Source organism: Colobus angolensis, unplaced genomic scaffold (genome assembly GCF_000951035.1).
Source record: "Colobus angolensis palliatus isolate OR3802 unplaced genomic scaffold, Cang.pa_1.0 Scaffold58, whole genome shotgun sequence".
NCBI classification, from domain to species: Eukaryota; Metazoa; Chordata; class Mammalia; order Primates; family Cercopithecidae; genus Colobus; species Colobus angolensis.
Window position 1 is genome coordinate 5,600,625 of NW_012119376.1, and position 11,884 is coordinate 5,612,508.

Genomic DNA, 11,884 nt, shown 5'->3' on the forward strand with positions numbered 1-11,884 from the left:
GAGTTTGTCCCCACATCTAACCTTATCTCCTTTACTCTACTTCCCCAAATGGTGAGATATTCTTTCAGTTAAAGGTCACCACCACCTTCTTTGGAACTTGCCCCCACTCTTCCTATATTTTTAACCTTCCTCTCCTTTCTGACTTTCCCACTTCAACCTGCAAATATTCCCACATGCTTCACATTCACTACAAACCCTCCTTTGACCTTAGATCCACCTGCTACCAACCAGTCTATCACTTCTGCATCTCTGTTCATAAGAATGTCTCTCTCCTCTTCCCTTTCACTCTGCAGACATTTACTCCTCCTTCTAGAATCATTCCATAGTTGTGACACCATCCGCCTCCCACCCCTCAATAAGAGTAGTAAATATCCCTCATTGTCTCGCAGAATTACCCCAAATACTCTATCGGTATTATCAGTTTACCTCAACAGCCTTGAGAGTAGGCCTAGGAGACTTGCCCCACAGAAAAGAAAGAGATATACATTGATTCCTTAGGGAATAAATGAATGCATCAATTCTAGAAAAATGCATATGAAAAAGAACTAATGTGATTATATGTTATAACCTTGATGGGTACATTTTGTTGTTGGGACTTAAAATTTCTCAGATGAATGAGGCCAAGAGTCAGTAATCCCTTTGGCCCTGGATTCTGTGTAGGCAAAAATGTGTAAACTCCCACATGGAAATACTAGCCATAGTCTTGGTGCTCTCCAATCAGTAACACAATTGATAGCACATATTTTTCCCTGGGCCATTTTGTCTAATCTCACTATGATCTACGTAACTTTTATAGACTTTTTCCTCCTGGAGTCTATAATCTAGATATTCCATACACAGACCTGCTAGCACACTGCCATGGGCATCCCTGGACTGTCACTTAGTCTTTCTATCTATGTGTACTTTTTTACCCACTGTCACAAAACTTGAGACACAGAACGATCTGGAGAAATAAGCTCTATTTATCCAAGACCACATGTTTTGGTGAAATTTTTTTTTTTTTTTAGTTGGGGATTTTTTGAAAGTTTAAAATTTTTTATCTTGTATACCTTATTATTTATTTATTTATTTATTTATTTATTTATTTATTTATCTGGAGTGCAGTGGTGCCACCTCCGCTCACTGCAACCTCTGCCTCCTGGGTTCAAGCAGTTCCCCTACCTTAGCCTCTCGAGTAGCTGGGGCTACATGCCGGGCTAATTTTGTGTATTTTAGTAGAGACAGGGTTTCACTATGTTGGCCAGGATGGTTTCCACCTCCTGACCTCGTGATCCACCCACCTCAGCCTCCCAAAGTGCTGGGATTACAGACGTGAGCCACCATGCCCAGCCTGTATATCTTACTTTTTTAAGCCTCCCTTCATTGAGACTTATTATAGGATAGAACTATAACATGAACTTGGATTACATTTTCTCATTCAGACTTTTCCACAATCCTATCCAGTTCACACTACGATTATAAATTTCATCCCCATTTTACAACTGAGAAAAATTGAGGTATAGGGAAATTAAGAGAGTTCATCTAAACCATATAGCTGGTAAGGTCTTGAGTCAGAACAGCTGTTTCCAAAGCAGATACTCTTAACCAATACTCTACAATGTCTCATGGAAAATCCAAGAATAGACATTCAGAGGAAAAACTGATGATAGATACTCAAGTGTGTATTTAAAAAGAGAATGAGGCCTGGGAATATATTTCCTTATTATTTATAGAGTGTGTAAGTTTTTAAAAATGTAGAATAAAAACATAGGGAACAGAAGAGAAAAACATACCGTAAAGATTTCTGAAAGAACATTTTGACCTAAAGAGGCTCTTCTAAGCAAGTAGTTCACTCCTGGGCCATTAGTCACGGATTTAGATTTTCTTTTGAGCTATTGATTAGCAAGTGAAATGCAATTTACAGATTTTGTTAATCATTGTTCTCTTGGTGAGCAAATTTTTCAATCTGTTTTAAAAACATTCAAGTAACAGAACTAAAAAACCCCAGGCCAAGTTGGATGGGAGGGAAGAGTGCTCAAACATTTGCAATGACATCATTGTTTACCTAGTAGAGACCCTCCTAACGTTCTAGGAAGAATAACTCCTTGAGGAAGGTTTCTGTTCTCAGAAAAACATTCCACAAACCTTTATAATTAAGAAGAAAATGTAAGGCCCAAGAGACTTTTCCTTATCAGCAAAATCATCCTAAATGTATATGAATTTATTCTCTAAAATAATCAAGAAAGAGGATATTTTAAATATAAATAAATGGAGGATTTTTTTGTTTTCCTATTACATGAATCCATCTCCATCCTGTCTTTGAGTTAATCATCATCAAATTGCACTAAATCAGAGATGGCAGGGGCTGCGCCTGGCTGGATACCAGTGTTTCTCAGTGTTTGGTTATACTGGAAATGTCTTTGGAATGAGCTTAATCTGAAAGATTTTTGACCAGCAACTCTGAAAGAGTTCTAAACAGCAGAGGTTTTCTTCTGGTGGGGGGGTAGGGTGGGGAGATGAAGGGATCTCTGTGTGTGATACATATTTTCTTCTTAAATGAAAAATAAGATGGTATCAAGAATTTCTCTCTAATTTTCTCTCTCGCACGTGCACACACACACACACACACACACACTCCCTCCTCCCATCACAACACTTCTGGTATTGGGAAGTCTAAGAGAATTGGAAAAAGGAGGAAGGAGTGGTGAGGAGAGGGAGACATTTATTTTCTGCACTGTTTGCTTTTTTAACCATGTTTATGTGATTCTTTTGGGGTAAAATAATAACTTTTTTGAACACTGAACAAAATGAAAAGGCAAAAAGACAGACAGCTACACAGTCAGCTGTTGCAATAAAGAAGGTAGAAGGGAAGTACAAGCAAAATATTCCAGGTTGGCAGCGTCATCTGTATTATTCTTTGGCTGAAAGGCAAAGTTTCTCCTGAGGGGTTAGGTTGTTTGCCCAGCTAAGGGGTGGGGTGAGGGATAAGGAAGGCAGATTTGCATCTGTAGCTGATTGGCAGTTCTGTGAGGAATTATCCACTCCAGTACGTTTTGTTATTTCGGCAGTTTCTTTCTCATAGTTGATGGTACTCTTTACTCTTGGGTGGGGGCTGGTGTGGGGAATGGGATGTTGTTTCTGCTGACTGCTGGGAGAAGAGAGTAGGGGGCAGCTGTTTGAGAGACTGAAAATGTTCTGGGAGAATGGAATGTTGTTGTTCCTTCATTTTTGAAACCACTCTTTCTTTTTGATCATGTTTATACTTTAAAATTTCACACTGTGGTCAAACCAGGCAAGGTAAAATTTAACGTGTCCCCTGTAAACACTGGACAACTGCACTTGCCTGTATGCACCCAGGCAGACAATTTTTATATAGACATTTGGGGAAAAAAATCACAATTAACAACCAGAACATCAAAAGGTAAATACTTTAAATGCCACCTTTTTTTTTTTTTTTTTTTTTGCTTTTCCTACAGAGTTTTTCTATTTAATGGAGATAACATATAAACCCAAGGGCTGTCTTTCTCTCCTTCTCAACTATAACTTAGAATCACACTGAAGAAGAAAGTTGTAAATAAGACAAAGTTAAAATTTATATTTAACATCAAGCATTCAACTGTAATGTGAAAAAAGCAAACTTTAAGTTTACTGAAAAGGAATATTCCAGCAATTACCAAAAGATTCCACAGCTGTTAAAGTAGAGAGACTATTTTTTCTTTCTTGGACTCCAACTCATCATCTCTCACAATTACCTCATAACTAATCAAAGCTTTTGTGAAAACGTTAGTAGCCAAAAGCGCCACTTTGATTGCCTTCATTCCATTGACACACTATTTACAGGAGTGTTTACTGCCACTAATAACTTTCTTTTTTAATTTTAAAATTTGTTCCCTTGAAATCTGCTTTGAAAACAACATTAAAATATATTCTAAAATATTCACATAGTATTTAAAAAGAACATCAATTTTATTGGGCATTTCTTTACAACATGTAAGGAAAATGTACTCAGGGAAAGGGATACCGTTCTTGATCTTGAAGATCACAGCATCAAGCTTTCTTCGAGCATCTTCTTCTTTGAGGATGCACTGCTTGGAAGAGCTATTATAAGAATATACCGGCTGGGCGCCGTGGCTCACGCCTGTAATCCCAGCACTTTGGGTGGCTGATGGGTCAAGAGATCAAGACCATCCTGGCCAAAATGGTGAAACGCTGTCTCTACTAAAATTACAAAAATTAGCTGGGCATAGTGGCATGCACCTGTAGTGCCAGCTACTCGGGAGGCTGAGGCAGGAGAATTGCTTGAACCTGGGAGGTGGAGGATGCAGTGAGCCAAGATCGCACCACTGCACTCCAACCTGGTGACAGAGTGAGATTCCGTCTCAAAAAAAAAAAGGAATATATGTAGTAGGCCGGGCACAGTGGCTCACGCCTGTAATCCAAGCACTTTGGGAGGCTGAGGCGGGCATATCACGAGGTCGAGAGATCAAAACCATCCTGGCCAACATGGTGAAACTCCATCTCTACTAAAAAGTACAAAAATTTGCTGGGCATGGTGGCACTCGCCAGTAGTCCCAAATACTGGAGAGGCTGAGGCAGGAAAAATCGCTTGAACCTGGGAGGCGGAGGTTGCAATGAGCCGAGATCATGCTACTACACTCTAGCCTGGTGACAGATGAGACTCCATCTCAAAAAATAAAAAAAAGGAATATATGTATGTGACTTACAGACATCTGTGATAAACAGTCATGGCTAAATTAGACTGTGTCCATCCGTGCTTTCATACATTCACCAAGTACTTGACCAAGACTTTATGCTAGGTTTTGCTAATACAACCATGTATCAAACATAAATACTGCTCTTAATTTGCATGCAATCTAATAAGAACTTTAAAGAATAGTGTTTCTTGGCCAGGCACGGTGGTTCATGCTTGTAATCCCAGCACTTTGGGAGGCCAAGGTGGGTGGATCTTTTGAGGTCAGGAGTTCGAGACCAGCCTGGCCAACATGGTGAAACCCTGCCTCTACTAAAAATACAAAAATTAGCCAGGCGTTATGGCCGGTGTCTGTTGTCCGAGCTACTTGGGAGGCTGGGGCAGGAGAATTGCTTGAACTCAGGACGTGGAGGTTGCAGTGAGCCAAGATCACACCACTACACTCTAGCCTGGATGACAGAGTGAGATTCTGTCTAAAAAAAAAACACAAAAAAAAAACACAGAATACTGTTTCTTGCCACTAGATCCTAGGCCTTTGCATCAGTCAGCTGTTAGCACAATGCTGCATAACAACAAAACCTTGACATTTTAGTGGCTTTCAAAAGTAAGCATTTATCTCTTGCCCAATATCTGTGGATCAGGTTCAACTTATGTAGGCTTGAGTCAGCTGGACTTGGCTCCAAACTTTGAATTGGGTCCAGGTATGCTAATTCCTCCATAAACCAGTGGCTATCCAAGGCATGTTCTTTATGAAGCAAAGGAAAGAGCACAAAAGAGAAAGTTCCAGGGCACAATTCAAACATCTGCTCCTGTCACATCTGCTAACATCTCACTGGCCAAAACAAATCACATGGCCAAGGCCAGCACCAATGGGACAGGGAAGTATACTCCGTAGGAAATAATAGCCATAATAAAGACAGAAGAGAGTGAATACTTGCTGGACAAAATCCAATCTCCCCAAAACCCTCTTCTCTTTTCACATCATTCTTTCTCTAAGAGATCTCATCAAATCCAGAGATTTCCTTCCTATCTATGTATGGATATTTCACTAATTTTTATATCTCCAGCTGAGAACTCTCTTCTTAGTTCCAATTTTAAAACCAAGAAACTACTTGATAATTGTACTGGGATATCTCAAAGATACTCCAAATTTAATATGTCTTAAATAAAACTCATGCTCAACCCCACTATCTATCATAGACCAAAGTAGTATTCTCCTAGTATTCTCCATGTCACTGAGTACCACATTGTCTATGCAAACCAGAAATCTAGGAATCTATACTATTCCCCCTCCTTCAAATCCAGTTGATCACCAAGACCTATTTTACCTTCATCTTTTCTCTTCATCTTTATCAGCATCCTACTCTACCCTACCAGCATCTCAAACCTGATATCACTTAATATCTATTAACCAGTGTATTCACTTTCATACTAGTCCTATTTAATTGGTTTTCCATTTAGAGTATCATTTTTGAAAAGCAAATTTAATCATGTCACCATTCCTGCTTAACTCTCTTTAACGGTTTGGTGGTTTCTAAATATGCCCCAAATTATTTGATATTACTTCTTTTGAAAAGAAGAGCCTAATTCTCCTCTCTTTGAATGTGGAAAGGAATTAGGTGGGGTTTTTTTTTGTTTTTTTGTTTTTTTTTTTTGTTACCCAGGCTGGAGTGCAATGGCGTGATCTCGGCTCACTGCAACCTCCACCTCCCAGGTTCAAGTGATTCTCCTGCCTCAGCCTCCCAAGTAGCTGGGATTACAGGCATGTGCCACCACACCTGGCTAATTTTCATATTTTTAGTAGAGACCGGGTTTCCACCATGTTGGCCAGGCTGGTCTCAAACTCCTGACCTCAGACGATCTGCCCACCTTAGCGTCCCAAAGTGCTGGGATTACAGATGTGAGCCACCACACCCAGCCCTGGTTATTTATTTTTAACAAATAGATGTGATGGAAGTGCAATGCGACTTCTGAGGCTAAGTTTTTAAAAGTATAGCTTTGTTGCTCTCTCTCTCCTTCTCCCTCTTTCTATCTCTCTCTCTTTCTCTGTCTCTGTCTCTCACTGTCTCTCTCTCTCTCTCTCTCTCTCTCTCTCTCTCATTACTTACTCTCAGAGACGACAGCTACCATGGCATGGAAATTCAAGCAGCCCTATGGAGAAAGAGCTCAAGTTTCTCACCAACAGTCAAAACTAATTTTCTAATGATGTGAGCCACCTTATAAGCAGATGACTGGTCAAGACTTCAGATGACTTCAGTCCTGTAAGATATCTTGTCAGCAACTTTATGAGAGACCTAGAGCCAGAGCTGCCTGGCTAAGCTGCTCCTGGATTCCTGACCACAGAAACTGAGATACTAAATGTTTATAATTGTTTTAAGCCACTAAGTTTGAGGATAAATTGTTATGCAATAGTGGATAACTTCCCATTCCTCTTAGGAGAAAGAGCAAAATGCTTAAACCCCTTCTCCAGCCACATCCCATAACATTTCCCAACCACTCTCTGCCTCCCAGACATGCAGATCCTCCTTCCGTCCTTTGGACACATGATGTTCCTTTCTACCACAGAACTTTTGCCCATTATCTTCTAATATTGCAATAAAGGTATTTCTTTCTAGCTTCACCACATTATATCCTATATTGCCACCAAATCTCCGCAACCTTGTCACTTTTCCTGAGATATTTTTCCAGATATTAGTGAACTGGTTAAACTCATATATCATAACCTTTCTCTGCATCATGTAACTCCCCCACTCCATTTACATTAATCATGTGATAATTTGATTTCCATTTCTTCCTCTGTAGACTTCTTGAGAGTTCACTTAGCCCACCATTGAATCCCTAGTACCTGTAATAACGACTGGCTTGGAGTTGGCAGCCAACAAAAATCTGTGGAGCGGATGAATAAAATGAAGGAATGTAAGATGTACACAAGAACCACAATCACATAAGACAAAACTTACCATGTTTGGAGTGAGCAGAGCTGGAAGGCCGTACAAATAGGTATCAAGACAGATTGTCAAGTTTACCATTTATGTCCACAATTCCTGTTGCCTCTGTCCTTTCACCTCTCCTTCAAAAGTAGCCTTCCTCTTTCTCCCTGCTTCCCCTTAAAAGTTTCCAAATCCCTTATCTCCATTTTCCTTGCTTGTCAATATTCACTGGCAACAAAGGGTCAAATAAAGTCATTCACACTGAGGTGCTTATTGTAGGCAGAAAGTCCAACTGTGCAGGGAGGCCCTAGAGGGAAATAGAGGTAGAGGAAATGCGCTGGTTAAGAGGGACAAAAACCCAGGACAGAAGAGAGGCCCGGTGAGAGTGGACTAGGCTGGAGTCATATGGAAATGAGGGGATGGGAGGATAAGGCAGAGGGCAGTGGGGCTAGTTCAGCCCCTGCCCAGCAGCCTTCCTAATCCAAGGAAACAAGAAACAGACACAGCTTCCAAGCCATAGGGGGCAATCCGAAGTGTCTGCTGCAAAGCTAGACTGTGAGAATGCCTGTCTGAGGTGACTGAGATAAGGAATAGGAGGCAGGGTCTGCCATTGAAAAAAAGAAGCCTGCAGGAATAAGGCAGGATAAAAAGCCTCCAAATAGTAAGTTTTAGTGGAGACTAGGCACACTTCTGGATGCCAGAAATTAGAGGAAACAGAGAAACTCCAGATGAAAGAAGAGGAGCCCTTTTATCTAGGGCTCAATAATCTGTAGATTCACCATTTCCATAGCTTGCTCCCCCTCTATGAGCATGGAAGGCTGTTCTCAGCACTGCATGGCCACGGGAAGCTCTGGTGGTCTTGTACAGATGCCCTTACTGTGGTTCCACTGGGACAGCTATAGATGGTCAAGTATTTACCATCAGTTAGCGGATTGAGGCATGAGACTGCCTCAATCCGCTAACTGATGATAAATACTCAAGTATATACTCAGAGGTATATACATGTAAATGACTAAGAAACTTCTGTTTTGTTTTGTTTCATTTTGTTTTGTTTTGTTTGAGATGGAGTTTCACTCTGTTGCCCAGGCTGAAGTGCAATGGTGCGATCTTGGCTCACTGCAACCTCTGCCTCCTTGGTTCAAGTGATTCTCTGCTTCAGCCTCCTAAGTAGCTGGGATTACAGGTGCTTGCCACTACACCCAGTTAATTTTTGTATTTTTAGCAGAAATGGGGTTTCACCATGTTGGTCAGGCTGGTCTAGAACTCCTGACCTCAGGTGATCCGCCCACCTCGACCTCCCAAAGTGCTGGGATTACAGGCATGAGCCACCGGCCAGAAACTTCAGTTTATTGGTTATTTTTTCACTTGAAAAATACACTTAAGTTAAAGAATAAATACTGATTATAGACTTCTGAACAAAGAAGAGCATGGCAGCCTGCATTAGAAATACACGTGGGTTCGGCTGGGCGCGGTGGCTCAAGCCTGTAATCCCAGCACTTTGGGAGGCCGAGACGGGCGGATCACGAGGTCAGGAGATCGAGACCATCCTGGCTAACACGACGAAACCCCGTCTCTACTAAAAAAATACAAAAAACTAGCCGGGCGAGGTGGCGGGCGCCTGTAGTCCCAGCTACTCGGGAGGCTGAGGCAGGAGAATGGCGTAAACCCGGGAGGCGGAGCTTGCAGTTAGCTGAGATCTGGCCACTGCACTCTAGCCCGGGCGACAGAGCGAGACTCCGTCTCAAAAAGAAAAAAAAAAGAAATACACGTGGGTTCATAAACACTTGCTGACACTCCTGGGGAAGCAGCTCCATTTCTTCAGCAGCTCCAAGTGTGGGTTCTGCACCAAGTCACTAAGCACTTCTTCCCAACCTGAGCCAGCTGAGGAGGGCCAACATCAAACAATATTCAGTGCAAAACTTAAGACAGATGGCAACTAAATTCAAAGAATCAGATTTTTGAGATATGCACAGTGAATTCATTCCCTGCCTTTTATTTACTAAGCTATAAAGCTTCTCAATGGCTTTATCATACTTTATTTGTTTAGCAGAAATATCAGTGGCATCTCAATGGCTAAAAGAAGTGGACCAAATGGATCTAGGGTTTTAGCTTCCAGTCTTAGTGACTGAAAAAGATCAACAAACCGTGTCCTCAACAGATTGCTATTGAAAGGACTGTGCAAAGATAAAAATGAAAAATTCTGAATTACTAGTTGGTTTTATAACAGCGTATCCTGTAGTGTGACCAGACACAGTCCTTTCAACCTACAGAGTAAAGGGAGTATCGCCTAGTCTAGCACATCCTCTAATCTTATCACCCAGGCCTACAGATTCCAGGATAAGCCATACTCTACCCCTACCGCCACCACCTCTGGCCTAATTACTCAGCTACATCCTCTGGACATGTTCTGTTAGAACTCAAGGGTCTTCTAAAGAACTGCTATAAGACCATCAGACTTGCCTTCTAAATTCCCCTCTGGGGCTCTATTAAAGTGCTGTGTGACAGAGAGGGTACTTCCCCAGCCATAAATAAGTGTTGAGTGCAACCACACTTTCTCATTCTTAATGTTGGAAAAGTAGGAGGGCAGTTGCGGTTGTCAGCCTGTATGTGACTGATGACACGTAAAGTCACTGAGAATAAAATTATAAAATTAAATTCATTTTCTATAATTTTTTTGAAGTGATGTGTTAAAACACCAACAATCTTACCTTGGGAGAATGTAAACTCCTTAAGGATGCCTTTGCAAGCTTTTTCAGCAAGTCATGGTCAACTGCAATGAATCAACACAACCGTCAATATCTATGAAATCTGTCACTTATCAGGTGTAACTAAGTATAAAAGTTTCAGAATATCTGTTTTTTAAATAAATTATGTCAAATTTGGGTTATCCCATACAATGTCACTCTCATTTATTTGCATGCTTAGATGTTTCCTCGAAAGAGAAGAAGGACATGTCATTACAGCTAGTGGGAGGGCAACCCACCAATCAACTGCTGCCAGATATCTTCCTCTCTTCCTTCACCCTCTCCAGGAAATCTTCTTCCTCTAAGAAATGTGTGTTTAAACACCTTATTTGGATATTTCCATGACGGTATATACCTTGTGACAGTGCCATCAATCCCGTGCATCTCAAAAGAAAAGAAAAAATAAAGTGATCTCAGACATTAAGTCTTCTGTGAATTTTAAAGAGTATCTGAAAAAAGCCTGGTGCAGTGGCTCACACCTGTAATCCCAGCACCTTGGGATGCAGAGGTGGGCAGATCACCTGAGCTCAGGAGTTCAAGATCAGCCTGACCAACATGGTGAAACCCCATCTCTATTAAAATTACATCTCTATTAAAATTAGCCAGGCGTGGTGGCACATGCCTGTAATCCCAGCTGCTTGGGAGGTTGAGGCAGGAGAATTGCTTGAACCCAGGAAGCAGAGGATGCAGTGAGCCAAGATTGTGCCATTGAACTCCATCCTGGGCAATAAGAGCGAAAACTCCATCTCAGAAAAAAAAAAAAAAAAAGTATCTGAAAAGAACGGTCTGTCTTCAGCTGAGTTCCTAGAGAATCCTGAACCAATGCAGTATCACAGCAATCATTTCCCTCATGCTTTCATGGCTTGTCCCCTGCAGTGGTCATTTAACTTAGTTATAACAATTCATCACATCTATCTCTTCATTAGGATACCAGCCTTGAGTCCATGGCTGTGTCTTTCTATCTTTGTGTTCAGGGTCCAGCACATTGCCTGGCACATAGTAAGAATGTGGCGCTACATGTTGAAACTGAATGAAATGGTTAGATGAATGGATGGACAGAACTTTAGAAGTTCTGACAATGTTTTGCAAACCAAGGTTATGTTCTGACAAAACTAATTTAGTGTTTTGCAAAGCATAATTTTAGAGCCCAAATGACCACATTTGACAGGATTTTGTTAAGCAGGGCTGCATTTTGTTTAGGCCAGGGCCTCACAACTGGCAAGCTATATACTTCTTATTTGTTTGAAGGTCTTTGCAGACATGTATGACTGCACTAGCTATGGGTTTTTTCTGGTTTCTGCTGCCCTGTAACCTCCAATAGAAAGACGCTGCTTCCAGGAGGTGCAATGTCTTCGTGGGTTTCCCAGAATCTTTTAAATGTCATAAGAAGGCAATAGATTTCTAAGGGGCACCTGAATTCTGTGAAAATGGCTTTGAACAACATGAGTTTCTTAAAATTTGTTTCTTTTAGGGATCAGGCTGGCAGCAACGTCATGGAGATACTGATGCGCTTCACTGAG